The 19454-nt window shown below is 36.1% G+C and overlaps 27 non-coding genes across 27 annotated transcripts; 14 read left to right on the top strand and 13 right to left on the bottom strand.

Annotated features, from left to right (window-relative positions):
* Window positions 1-115: 115 nt before the first annotated feature.
* On the bottom strand, window positions 116-187 carry Trnag-ucc. The gene has a single exon. It is a non-coding gene; the product is annotated as a tRNA-Gly (tRNA).
* Window positions 188-1050: 863 nt separating this feature from the next.
* On the top strand, window positions 1051-1122 carry Trnaq-uug. Its single transcript has one exon. It is a non-coding gene; the product is annotated as a tRNA-Gln (tRNA).
* Window positions 1123-1720: 598 nt separating this feature from the next.
* On the top strand, window positions 1721-1792 carry Trnaq-uug. The gene has a single exon. It is a non-coding gene; the product is annotated as a tRNA-Gln (tRNA).
* A 326-nt stretch (window positions 1793-2118) lies between these two features.
* On the bottom strand, window positions 2119-2190 carry Trnag-ucc. Its single transcript has one exon. It is a non-coding gene; the product is annotated as a tRNA-Gly (tRNA).
* A 192-nt stretch (window positions 2191-2382) lies between these two features.
* On the top strand, window positions 2383-2454 carry Trnaq-uug. The gene has a single exon. It is a non-coding gene; the product is annotated as a tRNA-Gln (tRNA).
* A 1248-nt stretch (window positions 2455-3702) lies between these two features.
* On the top strand, window positions 3703-3774 carry Trnaq-uug. Its single transcript has one exon. It is a non-coding gene; the product is annotated as a tRNA-Gln (tRNA).
* Window positions 3775-5018: 1244 nt separating this feature from the next.
* Window positions 5019-5090, top strand: Trnaq-uug. Its single transcript has one exon. It is a non-coding gene; the product is annotated as a tRNA-Gln (tRNA).
* A 328-nt stretch (window positions 5091-5418) lies between these two features.
* Trnag-ucc lies at window positions 5419-5490 on the bottom strand. Its single transcript has one exon. It is a non-coding gene; the product is annotated as a tRNA-Gly (tRNA).
* Window positions 5491-5686: 196 nt separating this feature from the next.
* Window positions 5687-5758, top strand: Trnaq-uug. Its single transcript has one exon. It is a non-coding gene; the product is annotated as a tRNA-Gln (tRNA).
* A 328-nt stretch (window positions 5759-6086) lies between these two features.
* Trnag-ucc lies at window positions 6087-6158 on the bottom strand. Its single transcript has one exon. It is a non-coding gene; the product is annotated as a tRNA-Gly (tRNA).
* A 597-nt stretch (window positions 6159-6755) lies between these two features.
* On the bottom strand, window positions 6756-6827 carry Trnastop-uca. The gene has a single exon. It is a non-coding gene; the product is annotated as a tRNA-Sec (tRNA).
* Window positions 6828-7023: 196 nt separating this feature from the next.
* Window positions 7024-7095, top strand: Trnaq-uug. Its single transcript has one exon. It is a non-coding gene; the product is annotated as a tRNA-Gln (tRNA).
* Window positions 7096-7428: 333 nt separating this feature from the next.
* Window positions 7429-7500, bottom strand: Trnag-ucc. The gene has a single exon. It is a non-coding gene; the product is annotated as a tRNA-Gly (tRNA).
* A 597-nt stretch (window positions 7501-8097) lies between these two features.
* Trnar-ucu lies at window positions 8098-8168 on the bottom strand. Its single transcript has one exon. It is a non-coding gene; the product is annotated as a tRNA-Arg (tRNA).
* Window positions 8169-8366: 198 nt separating this feature from the next.
* Window positions 8367-8438, top strand: Trnaq-cug. Its single transcript has one exon. It is a non-coding gene; the product is annotated as a tRNA-Gln (tRNA).
* A 315-nt stretch (window positions 8439-8753) lies between these two features.
* Window positions 8754-8825, bottom strand: Trnag-ucc. The gene has a single exon. It is a non-coding gene; the product is annotated as a tRNA-Gly (tRNA).
* Window positions 8826-9022: 197 nt separating this feature from the next.
* Trnaq-uug lies at window positions 9023-9094 on the top strand. The gene has a single exon. It is a non-coding gene; the product is annotated as a tRNA-Gln (tRNA).
* Window positions 9095-9423: 329 nt separating this feature from the next.
* On the bottom strand, window positions 9424-9495 carry Trnag-ucc. Its single transcript has one exon. It is a non-coding gene; the product is annotated as a tRNA-Gly (tRNA).
* Window positions 9496-10363: 868 nt separating this feature from the next.
* On the top strand, window positions 10364-10435 carry Trnaq-uug. The gene has a single exon. It is a non-coding gene; the product is annotated as a tRNA-Gln (tRNA).
* A 216-nt stretch (window positions 10436-10651) lies between these two features.
* Window positions 10652-10723, top strand: Trnaq-cug. Its single transcript has one exon. It is a non-coding gene; the product is annotated as a tRNA-Gln (tRNA).
* Window positions 10724-12086: 1363 nt separating this feature from the next.
* On the bottom strand, window positions 12087-12158 carry Trnag-ucc. The gene has a single exon. It is a non-coding gene; the product is annotated as a tRNA-Gly (tRNA).
* Window positions 12159-12728: 570 nt separating this feature from the next.
* On the bottom strand, window positions 12729-12800 carry Trnag-ucc. The gene has a single exon. It is a non-coding gene; the product is annotated as a tRNA-Gly (tRNA).
* A 196-nt stretch (window positions 12801-12996) lies between these two features.
* Window positions 12997-13068, top strand: Trnaq-cug. Its single transcript has one exon. It is a non-coding gene; the product is annotated as a tRNA-Gln (tRNA).
* Window positions 13069-13382: 314 nt separating this feature from the next.
* Window positions 13383-13454, bottom strand: Trnag-ucc. The gene has a single exon. It is a non-coding gene; the product is annotated as a tRNA-Gly (tRNA).
* Window positions 13455-13651: 197 nt separating this feature from the next.
* On the top strand, window positions 13652-13723 carry Trnaq-uug. Its single transcript has one exon. It is a non-coding gene; the product is annotated as a tRNA-Gln (tRNA).
* A 328-nt stretch (window positions 13724-14051) lies between these two features.
* Trnag-ucc lies at window positions 14052-14123 on the bottom strand. The gene has a single exon. It is a non-coding gene; the product is annotated as a tRNA-Gly (tRNA).
* Window positions 14124-14321: 198 nt separating this feature from the next.
* Trnaq-uug lies at window positions 14322-14393 on the top strand. Its single transcript has one exon. It is a non-coding gene; the product is annotated as a tRNA-Gln (tRNA).
* The last annotated feature ends 5061 nt before the right edge of the window (window positions 14394-19454 follow it).

Genomic DNA, 19454 nt, shown 5'->3' with positions numbered 1-19454 from the left:
GCAATGAAATAGCAACTGTTTTGTTAACAAAGGGTAAAGTTAATTTTTATTGTCGGCTTAAAAACATGCAATATTTTCCTTCAAACAGAGGATGATGAAGACCCAAAAGCGAATATGCGTTGACCGGGAATCGAACCCAGATCTATTGCTTGGATGGCAACAATGCTAACCATTGCACCATCAACGCAAGATATGACAATCTTCGACACATCATTGTACTTTTTGTTACAAATCAAATGCAGCAAAAAGATGGAGAGCATGAAGAAAATCATAGAAAAAAAAATTGAACGCAAGTTTTAATGGAGAAATTTATCGTGAACAGTTTTATATGCATCGTTATAATCCTGAATGAAAAAAATGCGCTTCGACACCAATCTCGATTGGTTATGTGGTGTAATGGTTAGCACTTTGGACTTTGAATCCAAGAATCCGAGTTCAATTCTTTGCAGGACCTATACGAATGCGATCACCGCTAATCACACTTTCACGCTTAGATAATTTTGCAAGGATTGAAAGTCTTGTGGAGGCGAGGCACTATTTAAGATGATTAGTCGAAGATTTAGGGCAATGAAGATAATTTGTACGTTTTTTTGTAGTGTTCTGAGTCCCGTAAATTCTCTGAAAATATGTTGTTTCTAATTTTTTGGAGAAATATAAAACCAATTGAATGAATTAGCAACTGTTTTTAGTAATAACAAAGGGAAAAGTTAATTTCTATTGTCGGCTTAAAAACTTGCAATATTTTCTTTCAAATAGAGGATGATGAAGACCCAAAAGCGAGTATGCGTTGACCGGGAATAGAACCCAGATCTATTGTTTGGAAGGCAACAATGCTAACCATTACACCATCAACGCAAGATATGACAATATTCGACACATCAATATACTTTTTGTTACAAATCAAAGGAAGCAAAAAGATGGAGAGCATGAAGAAAATCATAGAAAAAAAAATTGAACGCAAGTTTGAATGGAGTAATTCATCGTGAACAGTTTTATATGCATCGTTATAATCCTGGATGAAAAAATGCGCTTCGAAACCAATCTCACGTTGGTTCTGTGGTGTAATGGTTAGCACTTTGGACTTTGAATCCAAGAATCCGAGTTCAAATCTCGGCAGGACCTATACGAATACGATTAACGCCAATCACACTATCACGCTAAGATAATTTTGCAAGGATAGAAGGTCTTGTGGAAGCGAGGCACTATTTAAGATGATTAGTCGAAGATTTAGGGCAATGAAGATAATTTGTACGTTTTTTTGTAGTGTTCTGAGTCCCGTAAATTCTCTGAAAATATGTTGTTTCTAATTTTTTGGAGAAATATAAAACCAATTGAATGAATTAGCAACTGTTTTTAGTAATAACAAAGGGAAAAGTTAATTTCTATTGTCGGCTTAAAAACTTGCAATATTTTCCTTCAAATAGAAGGATGATGAAGACCCAAAAGCGAGTATGCGTTGACCGCGAATCGAACTCAGATCTATTGCTTGGAAGGCAGCAATGCTAACCATTACACTATCAACGCAAGATATAACAATACTCGACACATCATTGTACTTTTTGTTACAAATCAAAGGCAGCAAAAAGATGGAGAACATGAAGAAAATCAAAGAAAAAAAAATTGAACGAAAGTTTGAATGACGAAATTCATCGTGAACAGTTTTATATGCATCGTTATAATCCTGGATGAAAAAAATGCGCTTCGACACCAATCTCATGTTGGTTCTGTCGTGTAATGGTTAGCACTTTGGACTTTGAATCCAAGAATCCGAGTTCAAATCTCGGCAGGACCTATACAAATGCGATTACCGCTAATCACAATTTCACGCTTAGATAATTTTGTAAGGATTGAAGGTCTTTTGGAAGCGAGGCACTTTTTTAAGACGATTAGTCGAAGATTTAGGGCAATGAAGATAGTTTGTACGTTTTTTGTAGTGTTCTGAGTCCCGTAAATTCACTCAAAATATGTTGTTTCTATTTTTTGGGGAAATATAAAACCAATTGAATGAATTAGCAACTGTTTTTAGTAATAACAAAGGGAAAAGTTAATTTCTATTGTCGGTTAAAAACATGCAATATTTCCTTCAAACAGAGGATGATGAAGACCCAAAAGCGAATATGCGTTGACCGGGAATCGAACCCAAATCTATTGCTTGGATGGCAACAATGCTAACCATTGCACCATCAACGCAAGATATGACAATCTTCGACACATCATTGTACTTTTTGTTACAAATCAAATGCAGCAAAAAGATGGAGAGCATGAAGAAAATCATAAAAAAAAAATTGAACGCAAGTTTTAATGGAGAAATTATCGTGAACAGTTTTATATGCATCGTTATAATCCTGGATGAAAAAATGCGCTTTAAACCAATCTCACGTTGGTTCTGTGGTGTAATGGTTAGCACTTTGGACTTTGAATCCAAGAATCTGAGTTCAAATCTCGGCAGGACCTATACGAATGCGATTACCGCTAATACACTTTCACGCTTAGAAATTTTGCAAGGATTGAAGGTCTTTTGGAAGCGAGGCACTTTTTTAAGACGATTAGTCGAAGATTTAGGGCAATGAAGATAATTTGTACGTTTTTGTAGTGTTCTGAGTCCCGTAAATTCACTCAAAATATGTTTGTTTCTATTTTTTGGGGAAATATAAAACCAATGGAATGAAATTAGCAACTGTTTTTAGTAATAAAAAGGAAAAGTTAATTTCTATTGTCGCTTAAAAAATTGCAATATTTTCCTTCAAATAGAGGATGATGAACACCCAAAAGCGAATATGCGTTGACCGGGAATCGAACCCAGATCTATGCTTGGAAGGCAACAATGCTAACCATTACACCATCAACGCAAGATATGACAATATTCGACACATCATTGTACTTTTTGTTACAAATCAAAGGCAGCAAATAGATGGAGAGCATGAAGAAAATCATAGAAAAAAAAAATTGAACGCAAGTTTGAATGGAGAAATTCATCGTGAACAGTTTTATATGCATCGTTATAATCCTGATGAAAAAATGCGCTTTGACACCAATCTCGATTGGTTATGTGGTGTAATGGTTAGCACTTTGGACTTTGAATCCAAGAATCCGAGTTCAAATCTCGCAGGACCTATACAAATGCGATCACCGCTAATCACACTTTCACGCTCAGATAATTTTGTAAGGATTGAAGTCTTGTGGAGGCAAGGCACTTTTAAGATGATTAGTCGAAGATTTAGGGCAATGAAGATAATTTGTACGTTTTTTTGTAGTGTTCTGAGTCCCGTAAATTCACTCAAAATATGTTGTTTCTAATTTTTTGGGAAATATAAAACCAATGAATGAATTAGCAACTGTTTTTAGTAATAACAAAGGGAAAAGTTAATTTCTATTGTCGGCTTAAAAACTTGCAATATTTTCCTTCAAATAGAGGATGATGAAGACCCAAAAGCGAATATGCGTTGACCGGGAATCGAACCCAGATCTATGCTGGAAGGCAACAATGCTAACCATTAACCATCAACGCAAGATATGACAATATTCGACACATCATTGTACTTTTTGTTACAAATCAAAGGAGCAAAAAGATGGAGAGCATGAAGAAAATCATAGAAAAAAAAATTGAACGCAAGTTTGAATGGAGAAATTCATCGTGAACAGTTTTATATGCATCGTTATAATCCTGGATGAAAAAATGCGCTTCGAAACCAATCTCACGTTGGTTCTGTGGTGTAATGGTTAGCACTTTGGACTTTGAATCCAAGAATCCGAGTTCAAATCTCGGCAGGACCTATACGAATGCGATTAACGCTAATCACACTTTCACGCTAAGATAATTTTGCAAGGATTGAAGGTCTTGTGGAAGCGAGGCACTTTTTAAGATGATTGTCGAAGATTTAGGGCAGTGAGATAATTTGTACGTTTTTTTGTAGTGTTCTGAGTTCCGTAAATTCACTCAAAATATGTTGTTTCTAATTTTTTGGAGAAATATAAAACCAATTGAATGAATTAGCAACTGTTTTTAGTAATAACAAAGGGAAAAGTTAATTTCTATTGTCGGCTTAAAACTTGCAATATTTCCTTCAAATAGAAGGATTATGAAGACCCAAAAGCGAGTATGCGTTGACCGGAATCGAACTCAGATCTATTGCTTGGAAGGCAACAATGCTAACCATACACTATCAACGCAAGATATAACAATACTCGACACATCATTGTACTTTTTGTTACAAATCAAAGGAAGCAAAAAGATGGAGAACATGAAGAAAATCAAAGAAAAAAAAATTGAACGAAAGTTTGAATGACGAAATTCATCGTGAACAGTTTTATATGCATCGTTATAATCCTGGATGAAAAAAATGCGCTTCGAAACCAATCTCACGTTGGTTCTGTGGTGTAATGGTTAGCACTTTGGACTTTGAATCCAAGAATCCGAGTTCAATCAGGAGGACCTATACGAATACGATTAACGCCAATCACTATCACGCTAAGATAATTTTGCAAGGATAGAAGGTCTTGTGGAAGCGAGGCACTATTTGAGATTAGTCGAAGATTTAGGGCAATGAAGATAATTTGTACGTTTTTTTGTAGTGTTCTGAGTCCCGTAAATTCTCTGAAAATATGTTGTTTTAATTTTTGGAGAAATATAAAACCAATTGAATGAATTAGCAACTGTTTTTAGTAATAACAAAGGGAAAAGTTAATTTCTATTGTCGGCTTAAAAACTTGCAATATTTTCCTTCAATAGAAGGATGATGAAGACCCAAAACGAGTATGCGTTGACCGCGAATCGAATCAGATCTATTGCTTGGAAGGCAGCAATGCTAACCATTACACTATCAACGCAAGATATAACAATACTCGACACATCATTGTACTTTTTGTTACAAATCAAAGGCAGCAAAATGGAGAACATGAAGAAAATCAAAGAAAAAAATTGAACGAAAGTTTGAATGACGAAATTCATCGTGAACAGTTTTATATGCATCGTTATAATCCTGGATGAAAAAAATGCGCTTCGACACCAATCTCATGTTGGTTCTGTCGTGTAATGGTTAGCACTTTGGACTTTGAATCCAAGAATCCGAGTTCAAATCTCGGCAGGACCTATACAAATGCGATTACCGCTAATCACAATTTCACGCTTAGATAATTTTGTAAGGATTGAAGGTCTTTTGGAAGCGAGGCACTTTTTTAAGACGATTAGTCGAAGATTTAGGGCAATGAAGATAGTTTGTACGTTTTTTGTAGTGTTCTGAGTCCCGTAAATTCACTCAAAATATGTTGTTTCTATTTTTTGGGGAAATATAAAACCAATTGAATGAATTAGCAACTGTTTTTAGTAATAACAAAGGGAAAAGTTAATTTCTATTGTCGGGTTAAAAACATGCAATATTTTCCTTCAAACAGAGGATGATGAAGACCCAAAAGCGAATATGCGTTGACCGGGAATCGAACCCAAATCTATTGCTTGGATGGCAACAATGCTAACCATTGCACCATCAACGCAAGATATGACAATCTTCGACACATCATTGTACTTTTTGTTACAAATCAAATGCAGCAAAAAGATGGAGAGCATGAAGAAAATCATAGAAAAAAAAATTGAACGCAAGTTTTAATGGAGAAATTTATCGTGAACAGTTTTATATGCATCGTTATAATCCTGGATGAAAAAAATGCGCTTTAAAACCAATCTCACGTTGGTTCTGTGGTGTAATGGTTAGCACTTTGGACTTTGAATCCAAGAATCTGAGTTCAAATCTCGGCAGGACCTATACGAATGCGATTACCGCTAATTACACTTTCACGCTTAGATAATTTTGCAAGGATTGAAGGTCTTTTGGAAGCGAGGCACTTTTTTAAGACGATTAGTCGAAGATTTAGGGCAATGAAGATAATTTGTACGTTTTTTGTAGTGTTCTGAGTCCCGTAAATTCACTCTAAATATGTTGTTTCTATTTTTTGGGGAAATATAAAACCAATGGAATGAATTAGCAACTGTTTTTAGTAATAACAAAGGGAAAAGTTAATTTCTATTGTCAGCTTAAAAAATTGCAATATTTTCCTTCAAATAGAGGATGATGAACACCCAAAAGCGAGTATGCGTTGACCGGGAATCGAACCCAGATCTATTGCTTGGAAGGCAACAATGCTAACCATTACACCATGAACGCAAGATATGACAATATTCGACACATCATTGTACTTTTTGTTACAAATCAAAGGCAGCAAATAGATGGAGAGCATGAAGAAAATCATAGAAAAAAAAAATTGAACGCAAGTTTGAATGGAGAAATTCATCGTGAACAGTTTTATATGCATCGTTATAATCCTGAATGAAAAAAATGCGCTTTGACACCAATCTCGATTGGTTATGTGGTGTAATGGTTAGCACTTTGGACTTTGAATCCAAGAATCCGAGTTCAAATCTTTGCAGGACCTATACAAATGCGATCACCGCTAATCACACTTTCACGCTCAGATAATTTTGTAAGGATTGAAAGTCTTGTGGAGGCAAGGCACTATTTAAGATGATTAGTCGAAGATTTAGGGCAATGAAGATAATTTGTACGTTTTTTTGTAGTGTTCTGAGTCCCGTAAATTCTCTGAAAATATGTTGTTTCTAATTTTTTGGAGAAATATAAAACCAATTGAATGAATTAGCAACTGTTTTTAGTAATAACAAAGGGAAAAGTTAATTTCTATTGTCGGCTTAAAAACTTGCAATATTTTCCTTCAAATAGAGGATGATGAAGACCCAAAAGCGAGTATGCGTTGACCGGGAATCGAACCCAGATCTATTGGTCTGAAGGCAACAATGCTAACCATTATACCATCAACGCAAGATATGACAATCTTCGACACATCATTGTACTTTTTGTTACAAATCAAAGGAAGCAAAAAGATGGAGAGCATGAAGAAAATCATAGAAAAAAAAATTGAACGCAAGTTTGAATGGAGTAATTCATCGTGAACAGTTTTATATGCATCGTTATAATCCTGGATGAAAAAAATGCGCTTCGAAACCAATCTCACGTTGGTTCTGTGGTGTAATGGTTAGCACTTTGGACTTTGAATCCAAGAATCCGAGTTCAAATCTCGGCAGGACCTATACGAATACGATTAACGCCAATCACACTTTCACGCTAAGATAATTTTGCAAGGATAGAAGGTCTTGTGGAAGCGAGGCACTTTTTAAGATGATTGGTCGAAGATTTATGGCAGTGGAGATAGTTGGTACGTCATTTTTTTGTAGTGTTCTGAGTTCCGTAAATTCACTCAAAATATGTTGTTTCTAATTTTTTGGAGAAATATAAAACCAATTGAATGAATTAGCAACTGTTTTTAGTAATAACAAAGGGAAAAGTTAATTTCTATTGTCGGCTTAAAAACTTGCAATATTTTCCTTCAAATAGAAGGATTATGAAGACCCAAAAGCGAGTATGCGTTGACCGCGAATCGAACTCAGATCTATTGCTTGGAAGGCAACAATGCTAACCATTACACTATCAACGCAAGATATAACAATACTCGACACATCATTGTACTTTTTGTTACAAATCAAAGGAAGCAAAAAGATGGAGAACATGAAGAAAATCAAAGAAAAAAAAATTGAACGAAAGTTTGAATGACGAAATTCATCGTGAACAGTTTTATATGCATCGTTATAATCCTGGATGAAAAAAATGCGCTTCGACACCAATCTCATGTTGGTACTGTCGTTTAATGGTTAGCACTTTGGACTTTGAATCCAAGAATCCGAGTTCAAATCTCGGCAGGACCTATACAATTGCGAATACCGCTAATCACACTTTCACGCTTAGATAATTTTGCAAGGATTGAAGGTCTTTTGGAAGCGAGGCACTTTTTTAAGACGATTAGTCGAAGATTTAGGGCAATGAAGATAGTTTGTACGTTTTTTTGTAGTGTTCTGAGTCCCGTAAATTCACTCAAAATATGTTGTTTCTATTTTTTGGGGGAATAAAAAACCAATGCAATGAATTAGCAACTGTTTTTGGTAATAACAAAGGGAAAAGTAAATTTCTATTGTCGGCTTAAAAACTTGCAATATTTTCCTTCAAATAGAGGATGATGAACACACAAAAGCGAGTATGCGTTGACCGGGAATCGAACCCAGATTATTGCTTAGATGGCAACAATGCTAACCAATACACCATCAACGCAAGATATGACAATATTCGACACATCATTGTACTTTTTGTTACAAATCAAAGGCAGCAAATAGATGGAGAGCATGAAGAAAATCATAAAAAGAAAAAAAACTGCACACAAGTTTGAATGGAAAAATTCATCGTGAACAGTTTTATATGCATCGTTATAATCCTGGATAAAAAATATGCGTTTAAAAACCAATCTCGATTAGTTCTGTGGTGTAATGGTTAGCACTTTGGACTCTGAATCCAACGATCCGAGTTCAAATCTCGGCAGGACCAACTTTAACTTTTATCACTCTTCACGGAAAAAACTGCAAGCATTGCACGTCTCGTTGAATCAAGGAACTTTTTAAAATGATTTGTCGAAGATTTATGGCAGTAAAGATAACTCGTACATCATTTTTTTGTAGTGTTCTGAGTCCCGTAAATTCACTCAAAATATGTTGTTTTTGATTTTTTTTTGGAAATATAAAACCAATGGAATGAAATAGCAACTGTTTTGTTAACAAAGGGAAAAGTTAATTTTTATCGTCGGCTTAAAAACATGCAATATTTTCCTTCAAACAGAGGATGATGCAGGCCCAAAAGCGAATATGCGTTGACCGGGAATCGAACCCAGATCTACTGCTTGGAAGGCAGCAATGCTAACCTATACACCATCAACGCAAGATATGACAATCTTCGACACATCATTGTACTTCTTGTTACAAATCAAAGGCAGCAAAAAGATGGAGAGCATGAAGAAAATCATAGAAAAAAAAAATTGAACGCAAGTTTGAATGGAGAAATTCATCGTGAACAGTTTTATATGCACCGTTATAATCCGGGATGAAAAAAATGCGCTTTAAAACCAATCTCACGTTGGTTCTGTGGTGTAATGGTTAGCACTTTGGACTTTGAATCCAAGAATCCGAGTTCAAATCTCGGCAGGACCTATACCAATGCGATTACCGCTAATCACACTTTCACGCTTAGATAATTTTGCAAGGATTGAAGGTCTTTTGGAAGCGACGCACTTTTTTAAGACGATTAGTCGAAGATTTAGGGCAATGAAGATAATTTGTACGTTTTTTTGTAGTGTTCTGAGTCCCGTAAATTCACTCAAAATATGTTGTTTCTATTTTTTGGGGAAATATAAAACCAATGGAATGAATTAGCAACTTTTTTTGGTAATAACAAAGGGAAAAGTTAATTTCTATTGTCGGGTTAAAAACATGCAATATTTTCCTTCAAACAGACGATAATGAAGACACAAAAGCGAGTATGCGTTGACCGGGAATCGAACCCAGATCTACTGCTTGGAAGGCAGCAATGCTAACCATTACACCATCAACGCAAAATATGACAATCTTCGACCCCTCATTGTACTTTTTGTTACAAATCAAAGGCAGCAAATAGATGGAGAGCATGAAGAAAATCATAGAAAGAAAAAAAACTGCACGCAAGTTTGAATGGAGAAATTCATCGCGAAAGTTTATATGCATCGTATAATCCTGCATGAAGAAATGCGCTTCGACACCAATCTCGATTGGTTCTGTGGTGTAATGGTATAGCACTTTCGACTTTGAATCCAAGAATCCGAGTTCAAATCTCAAAAGGACCTATACGAATGCGGTCACCGCTAATCACACTTTCACGCTTGGATAATTTTGCAAGGATTGAAGGTCTTTTGGAAGCGAGGAACTTTTTTAAGACGATTAGTCAAAGATATAGGGCAATGGAGATAATTTGTACGTTTTTTTGTAGTGTTCTGAGTCCCGTAAATTCACTCAAAATATGTTGTCTCTAATTTTTTGGGGAAATATAAAACCAATGTAATGAATTAGCAACTGTTTTTAATAATAACAAAGGGAAAAGTTAATTTCTATTGTCGGCTTAAAAACTTGCAATATATTCCTTCAAATAGAGGATGATGAAGACCTTAAAGCGAGTATGCGTTGACCGGGAATCGAGCCCAGATCTATTGCTTGGAAGCCAACAATGCTGAAAATTACACCATCAACGCAAGATATGACAATATTCGACACATCATTGTACTTTTTGTTACAAATCAAAGGCAGCAAATAGATGGAGAGCATGAAGAAAATCATAGAAAGAAAAAAAAACTGCACGCAAGTTTGAATGGAGAAATTCATCGTGAACAGTTTTATATGCATCGTTATAATCCTGAATGAAAAAAATGCGCTTCGACACCAATCTCGATTGGTTATGTGGTGTAATGGTTAGCACTTTGGACTTTGAATCCAAGAATCCGAGTTCAAATCTCGGCAGGACCTATACGAATGCGATTAACCCTAATCACACTTTCACGCTAAGATAATTTTGCCTTGATTGAAGGTCTTGTGGAAGCGAGGCACTTTTTAAGATGATTAGTCGAAGATTTAGTGCAATGAAGATAATTTGTAGTTTTTTTGTAGAAAATCAACGTGAACAGTTTTATATGCATCGTTATAATCCTGGATCAAAAAATGCGTTTAAAACCAATCTCGATTCGTTCTGTGGTGTAATGGTTAGCACTTTGGACTCTGAATCCAACGATCCGAGTTCAAATCTCGGCAGGACCAACTTTAACTCTAATCAATCTTCACGGAAAAACTACAAGCATTGCACGTCTCGTTGAATCAAGGCACTTTTTAAAATGATTTGTCGAAGATTTATGGCAGTAAAAATTACTCGTACATCACTTTTTGTAGTGTTCTGAGTCCCGTAAATTCACTCAAAATATGTTGTTTCTGATTTTTTTTGGAAATATAAAACCAATGGAATGAAATAGCAACTGTTTTGTTAACAAAGGGAAAAGTTAATTTCTATTGTCGGCTTAAAAACATGCAATATTTTCCTTCAAACGACACCGCGGAAATTGGTATAGGCTTAGCCGCAATTCTCGATACTTAGACTTCAAACTTGGTGAGGAAAAAGATTTATAAATATTCAAGAAAATATGTCTTGCACAAAAGATTTGAAGCTTGCTCACGGTAAAAACGAATCGTCTGAATTAATAACCTTGTGTAACTTAAGCCTCAAAATGGCCATTTCACAGCGGTCAGATGTGTATGATGAGCTGTCAAAAGATTGCAGAATGCGTATTCAAAAGAAAAATTGAACTTTTTAAGATATTCAAAAGGTTTCTCTTTGATAGGGCGATACAGAAATGCACAATTGTGAACCAGCGATTAGATTTTCGGGTTGAAACGTCTTAAACACCAATTTCTGCGGTGTCCCTTCAAACAGAGGATGATGAAGACCCAAAAGCGAATATAAGTTGACCGGGAATAGAACCCAGATCTACTGCTTGGAAGGCAGCAATGCTAACCATTAAACCATCAACGCAAGATATGACAATATTTGACACATCATTGTACTTTTTGTTACAAATCAAAGGCAGCAAAAAGATGGAGAGCATGAAGAAAATCATAGAAAAAAAAATTGAACGAAAGTTTAAATGGAGTAATTCATCGTGAACAATTTGATATGCATCGTTATAATCCTGGATGAAAAAAATGCATTTCGAATCCAATCTCACGTTGGTTCTGTGGTGTAATGGTTAGCACTTTGGACTTTGAATCCAAGAAACCGAGTTCAAATCTCTGCAGGACCTATACGAATGCGATCACCGCTAATCACACTTTGACGCTAAGATAATTTTGCAAGGATTGACAGTCTTGTGGAGGCGAGGCACTATTTAAGATGATTAGTCGAAGATTTAGGGCAATGAAGATAATTTGTACGATTTTTTGTATTGTTCTGAGTCCCGTAAATTCTCTGAAAATATGTTGTTTCTAATTTTTTGGAGAAATATACAACCAATTGAATGAATTAGCAACTGTTTTTAGTAATAACAAAAGGAAAAGTTAATTTCTATTGTCGGCTTAAAAACTTGGATTATTTTTCTTCAAACAGAGGATGATGATGACTTAAAAGCGAGTATGCGTTGACCGGGAATCGAACCCAGATCTACTGCTTGGAAGGCAGCAATGCTAACCATTACACCATCAACGCAAATATGACAATCTTCATCACCCATCAAATAGATGGAGAGCATGAAGAAAATCATAAAAAGAAAAAAAACTGCACGCAAGTTTGAATGGAGAAATTCATCGTGAACAGTTTTATATGCATCGTAATAATCCTGCATGAAGAAAATGCGCTTCGACACCAATCTCGATTGGTTCTGTGGTGTAATGGTATAGCACTTTGGACTTTGAATCCAAGAATCCGAGTTCAAATCTCGACAGGACCTATACGAATGCGGTCACCGCTAATCACACTTTCACGCTTAGATAATTTTGCAAGGATTGAAGGTTTTGTGGAACCGAGGCACTTTTTAAGATGATTAGTCGAAGATTTAGGGCGATGAAGATAATTTGTACGTTTTTTTATAGTGTTCTGATTCCCGTAAATTCACTCAAAATATGTTGTTTCTAATTTTTTGGGGAAATATAAAACCAATGGAATGAATTAGCAACTGTTATTAAAAATATCAAAAAGAAAAGTTAATTTCTATTGTCGGTTTAAACACTTGCAATATTTTCCTTCAAATAGAGAATGATGAAGACCCAAAAGCGAGTGTGTGTTGACCGGGAATCGAACCCAGGTCTATTGCTTGGAAGGCAACAATGCTAACCATTACACCATCAACGCAAGATATGACAATATTCGACACATCATTGTACTTTTTGTTACAAATCAAAGGCAGCAAATAGATGGAGAGCATGAAGAAAATCATAGAAAGAAAAAAACTGCACGATAGTTTGAATGGAGAAATTCATCGTGAAAAGTTTTATATGCATCGTTATAATCCTGGATAAAAATATGCGTTTAAAAACTAATCTCGATTGGTTCTTTGGTGTAATGGTTAGCACTTTGGACTCTGAATCCAACGATCCGAGTTCAAATCTCGGCAGGACCAACTTTAACTCTACTTACTCTTTACGGAAAAAATTGCAAGCATTGCACGTCTCGTTGAATTAAGGCACTTTTTAAAATGATTAGTCGAAGATTTATGGCAATAAAGATAACTCGTACATCACTTTTTTGTATTGTTCTGTGTCCCGTAAATTCAATCAAAATATGTTGTTTCTGATTTTTTTTGGAAATATAAAACCAATGGAATGAAATAGCAACTGTTTTGTTAACAAAGGGAAAAGTTAATTTCTATTGTCGGGTTAAAAACATGCAATATTTTCCTTCAAACAGAGGATGATGAAGACCCAAAAGCGAATATGCGTTGACCGGGAATCGAACCCAGATCTATTGCTTGGATAGCAACAATGCTAACCATTGCACCATCAACGCAAGATATGACAATCTTCGACACATCATTGTACTTTTTGTTACAAATCAAATGCAGCAAAAAGATGGAGAGCATGAAGAAAATCATAGAAAAAAAAAATTGAACGCAAGTTTTAATGGAGAAATTTATCGTGAACAGTTTTATATGCATCGTTATAATCCTGGATGAAAAAAATGCGCTTTAAAACCAATCTCACGTTGGTTCTGTGGTGTAATGGTTAGCACTTTGGACTTTGAATCCAAGAATCCGAGTTCAAATCTCGGCAGGACCTATACGAATGCGATTACCGCTAATCACACTATCACGCTTAGATAATTTTGCAAGGATTGAAGGTCTTTTGGAAGCGAGGCACTTTTTTAAGACGATTAGTCGAAGATTTAGGGCAATGAAGATAATTTGTACGTTTTTTGTAGTGTTCTGAGTCCCGTAAATTCACTCAAAATATGTTGTTTCTATTTTTTGGGGAAATATAAAACCAATGGAATGAATTAGCAACTGTTTTTAGTAATAACAAAGGGAAAAGTTGATTTCTATTGTCGGCTTAAAAAATTGCAATATTTTCCTTCAAATAGAGGATGATGAAGACCCAAAAGCGAGTATGCGTTGACCGGGAATCGAACCCAGATCTACTGCTTGGAAGGCAACAATGCTAACCATTACACCATCAACGCAAGATATGACAATATTCGACGCATCATTGTACTTTTTGTTACAAATCAAAGGCAGCAAATAGATGGAGAGCATGAAGAAAATCATAGAAGAAAAGAAATTGCACGAAAGTTTGAATGGAGAAATTCATCGTGAACAGTTTTATATGCATCGTTATAATCCTGGATGAAAAAAATGCGCTTCGACACCAATCTCACGTTGGTTCTGTGGTGTAATGGTTAGCACTTTGGACTTTGAATCCAAGAATCCGAGTTCAAATCTCGGCAGGACCTATACGAATGCGATTACCGCTAATCACACTTTCACGCTAAGATAATTTTGCAAGGATTGAAGGTCTTTTGGAAGCGACGCACTTTTTTAAGACGATTAGTCGAAGATTTAGGGCAATGAAGATAATTTGTACGTTTTTTTGTAATGTTATATGCTAAGCATTACACCATGAAGGCAAGATAGTATAATATTCCACACATCATTGTACTTTTTGTGACTAATCAAAGATAGCCAATAGATGAAGAGAATGAAGAAAATCGATGATAGAAAAAATTTGCACGCTTTTTTGAATGGAGAAATTCATGGTGAACAGTCTGATATGCATCGTTCTAGTCGTGGATGAAAAAAATGCGTTTCGAAACCAATCTCAAGTTGGTTCTGTGGTGTAATTGTCAGCAATTTGGACTTTTAATCCAAGAATCCGAGTTCAAATCTCGGCAGGACCTAGACAGACAGAAAGATGGATAGATAGTTTAATAAATCAAATATTGCAGTGAGTAAGACTGAAATATAAGTGATTTTCAAGGATATTTCGCTAACTAAATAATTATATATTACAAATACAGCATATGTACATTTCATTTCGAATAAGGGTCATTAAAACTTATACAATCTAAATTGTACTATTTTAAAATTTCACTTTCATTGCTTGAATAGGAATCTCTAGAAATTACTTGAAATTTACGAGAATATAACCGCTAGAAATTTACTAGAAATTAGTAAAGTGAAAACGATCTGTCTTAATTAGAGCGAGTTCATACTTTCTGATAGTTCGAAGATTATTATAAACACCCGATTTTACACTTGGTAAGAGAATTATTCAATTTATGATTCTGATTTTGTTTTATTTGATCAAAAGTCTGTTTACATAAGCATTCTCGTCTATCATAGAGTGACTCTAGATGTCCCCTTTGCAAGGCCTCTTTGTACTTCATACCAGGGAAAATAATCCTCATTGCACGTCGTTGTACTCATTCCAGATTATCAGATAGATATGTAGGAAGATTTGAATAATTGGAGACTTCACAGGCATATTCTAGTAATGATCGAGCACATGCATTTTAGAATTGAATTAAATATTTTTCTTCCACATCAGCACGTCGCAGTTGTTTTAAAAGATAAAGTCGTTTTGAAGTTTTAGCAACCACCGTTTGTATGCGTTTGGTCCATTTAAGATCATCTGTCAGGATTAATCCTAGAACTTTCGTTGATTTTACAATTCCAATATGTCGTCCATTCATCGTAATTGGATCAAACATACCTTCGTGCTTGGCAAATTGAATCCTCATCTCTTTTCATTTTTCGGGGTGTAGATGTAATTTATTCTGTTCAGACCAATTACCAATTTTATAAACAGCTGGCTGCAGTGCGCTATTGCTGTGTTTAGGAATGACTTCGGAAATTTTGGTGTCACTCTTCATATTTCCACATATCTTCTGAGGGCTCGCCGGAAAGTAGGAGGTCGTTAATCATGGCAAGAAAGAGCCAGGGCCCAAGTTTTGTTCCTTGAGGGACACCTGCTGGAACGCGCTAAAAATTTGAGTAACAATCCGAGTCAATTCTCACTCTTTGAAACCGATTCCGTAAAAAATCCTCATTCCAATTTATAATTGCTGGTTTTATACCATAGTCATACAGTTTGGCAACCAGAAGGTTATGATCAAACATATCAAAAGCCTTTTTATAATCTAACAAAATCACTCTAATCAGCCTGTTCCATCAGTAGCGGACAACTATTTGTGGAGCATTGAAATTAGGGCAAATTTTTATATAGAGACAGACAAACGCCTCCGTGATCTCTTTGTTTACGGTCCCTTCTTAGTAATTGGTATCCTTCTATATTGATCAAACAATCAGGAATTGAATGCTTTAACCAAGTTTCAGTTGTAGCAACCATCTCACATTGATTTTGCCTCACGACACATGCTACTTCATCAATTTTGGGGGTCAACGACATCACGTTTAAAAGTAAGGTGGATGGGACGAAGTATGTTGATATCGGAACTTCATTTCCGTAAGCAATTGGAGTACGTTTTATAAATCTTAATTGGCGGAAAATTGGTGATCTTCGAGAACATCCACGATTATAGTTAGTTTACTTCGTTGTCTTATGAGCACTGGAATTTCTTTATTTGGGCGCTTAGTAGAAATAGGGGTTAAATTTGGCCTCGGTCGTTTTGTCTGACCGAGAGAAGTGTCGCAGGACTCGGTGTTTTGTTTTTACATTAATATATAAAATATAATACAGTAATTAGTGCAGACAGTAGAAGCTGACCGCGCGCGTAAACAATGCAGTCGAAGACTGAGCATAAACAGATTTCTGGGCTGCCTATGGTCTGCGTGGGCCTTAATACTATTCATATTCATATTCTGATGGAACGGCAGTTCGTCATTGTATTTGAAATATTATAATTTTTGAAAGTTGTTAAATCACAAACTCTGATTGGCTTGTTAAGAATTCCAATCTCAGATTGGCAATCTCCCGCTATAAGTGGTGTTTGTACTGTTACCTTTGATGTTTTGTACTGTTTACACTGGTATAATAGTGCAACAAAGGGAAATTTAATTGCTTTGGAGCAGGTAGGAAGTAATAAAGGAATACTAAATTGTTTTCCGTGCAGGATGGCGTGATATACTGCGCGCGGGATATTGCAAGACTTTCGGAAAGCTGTTTTTTACCCTCTCCGAAAGTCGAGCAATAACCCAAGTTCAGTATCACGCTATCCTGCAGGGAAAACCATTTAGTATATGCTTTATAAAATAACCACAACGAGACAACGGTCAAATTTATTTAATAAGTTAGCGGTAGTTTGGAATTCTAAACAAGCCAATCAGAGTTTGTGATTTAACAACTTTCATAAAATATAATATTTCAAATACAACGTCGAAGATGCCTTTCCATCAGTATACTAAATAGAATATGAAAAGTATTTTCCGTAAGCGTAATTTTCATCACGGTGTCAAATTTATGTAATCGATGGATTTATCACTCTCCATCTTTCTATCTTAAAATCTTTAAGAAAACTATCAAGTTGTGAAGATGAAAAACGTCGACCCGCGACGATTACAAAAATAATATCACATGCAGGTGGCATGACTTTCTTACTACGAATTAGTACAAAAATTATGTAAAATTCAGTGTTAAAATTTCCCGGAGTATATCACAGGGATTATGAAAACGTATAACTGGGGATCTTACGGAAATCATAGAGTATGCTATGTATTTTCAACTAGACTACAACTTTCGTACCGTTTGACAGAAGAATAAGTATTTTCTATAGTTCTGCCTTGTTCCAGTAATCGGTAAACGGTATCGCAACGATTTCTTTCAACTGCAATCAGTTTACAACAAGTTTAAACTTTACTAAGCCCAATCAGTTATGAGAACACAGAAGCTGGGCTATGTCCTGGGTGTCGTTTTGTTCTTCAAAACCTGTCGTAAATGTAATGGTACTAGCAAGAAAATTAACGAGGCCTCTCAGTTCCCGTCTAACCGCGTGTACTAAGGAACGTATATAAGAGGCCTAATAATTAGGCTGTTTGCATGGACAAAATCAGGGACAATTTTTGAAATCTCAACATTTTGTGCCTCTCAACGTGGGCTGCCCCGCATAATTTACAGCGTGCACTTACAAGGCCTCGGATTAGGCTGCAAAAAGCTGATAAGTTTGGCTGTAACATCCGACATGTATAACGTCCAGTCTCAAATAAATTCGCTAACTGTAAATGAACTGGAGCGATAACTCGGTTGCCATCTTTGCAGTCGAATAGAAGAACCAGTCAATCTTTTTTTACTGTTTATATCGGCACGGTTAATGTAATAATGATCGTGTGCACAAAAAAATAAAGAATGGCCGGCGTCGGTACAACAATCAGTTCTGACGCAATTTAGATATGTATATTTTTATTGTCGGGAAGGATGCATGGGTCTGCGGCGCAGGCTACACACGAGAGCTAGCAGCTGAGCTAACGACACCTCGCGGGGCAGTTAGCTCAGGCCGAAAACCATCCGCTGATCCGCACACGTGAGAAACTTGCCTCTTGAGTCGAATTCCTCACGAAAACCTTACCGCACACGAAAGTAACTTGCTGAGCTAACAACCACGTGTGGTCTTCAGCTTAGCTAATAGCTCATGCACGTGCATGTGCGGTGGGCTTTGCGATCTACCACGCGGTTAGCTCGACGTGCTAATTATAGTCTATTATTTTGCTACCTCCTCCGCAGGCGCTAGAGGGCATTTCAGGCGATTTCGAAGAATAAGATTATTTTGCTAGAAATAAGCTATTAGCCACGGAAAATTAATTATGCTGCCCTGATATATGTTCATGTACCTATATATACCTACTGCACACAAATATAGACGGAACTATTCACAGCGCAGTTCAAAGCTACTGCATATTCTATTACAATTGTCACAACTTGATTTGTATAAATGTCATGCAGTACACATTTACATATATGAATATAAATTTCTGTGCTCATAACAGCAGCCGTATTTCTCGAGGTATATTTCGCCATGAGAACTGCACCATACAGTACTTCACGCGGAAATATTTTGAAGTATCAAATTCTGTGGTTTTAGTTACATGGGATCTTCCATAAGCAGTTCTGGTAAGGTAAAAATCGTTATTTCCTGCAATACACGCCTCATTTCAGCTCGATCGCGTCAAACGCCTGAAAAGTTTGCATATGCATGCAATGTAAGTATCAAGTAAACACTGATAAACATAGAATATTAAATAATATCTTTCGATTATGAGTTTTTCTGAACTTTGCTGAGTCTCATAATTCAGCATTCATTACCGGCCCATCCTATGACACACAATTTTTTTTACAGTAGTGCATGTTTATATGTATTTATTATTAAATAATAAAGGAAGTTAATGTTATACGGGTTTTCGTATCGTAGTGTCGCGGGTCCTAGGACGCTTGTCCGGTCGGCTACTTGCCCCCTCCGGTGAGTATAAATATGAGCCCAGTTTGCCTGATCGAGTTGCTAGTTGCTTGCGTGACCCATCCCTCCCGTTTCCCTAACGACTTCACGCGATGTTGTGAACTCTAC

Source organism: Dendronephthya gigantea, unplaced genomic scaffold, assembly GCF_004324835.1.
Source record: "Dendronephthya gigantea isolate DGI-Jeju-01 unplaced genomic scaffold, DenGig_1.0 000003F, whole genome shotgun sequence".
Lineage (NCBI taxonomy): Eukaryota > Metazoa > Cnidaria > Anthozoa > Malacalcyonacea > Nephtheidae > Dendronephthya > Dendronephthya gigantea.
The sequence above is the reverse complement of the archived record's forward strand: the minus strand, read 5'-3'. Positions and strand labels throughout refer to the sequence as shown.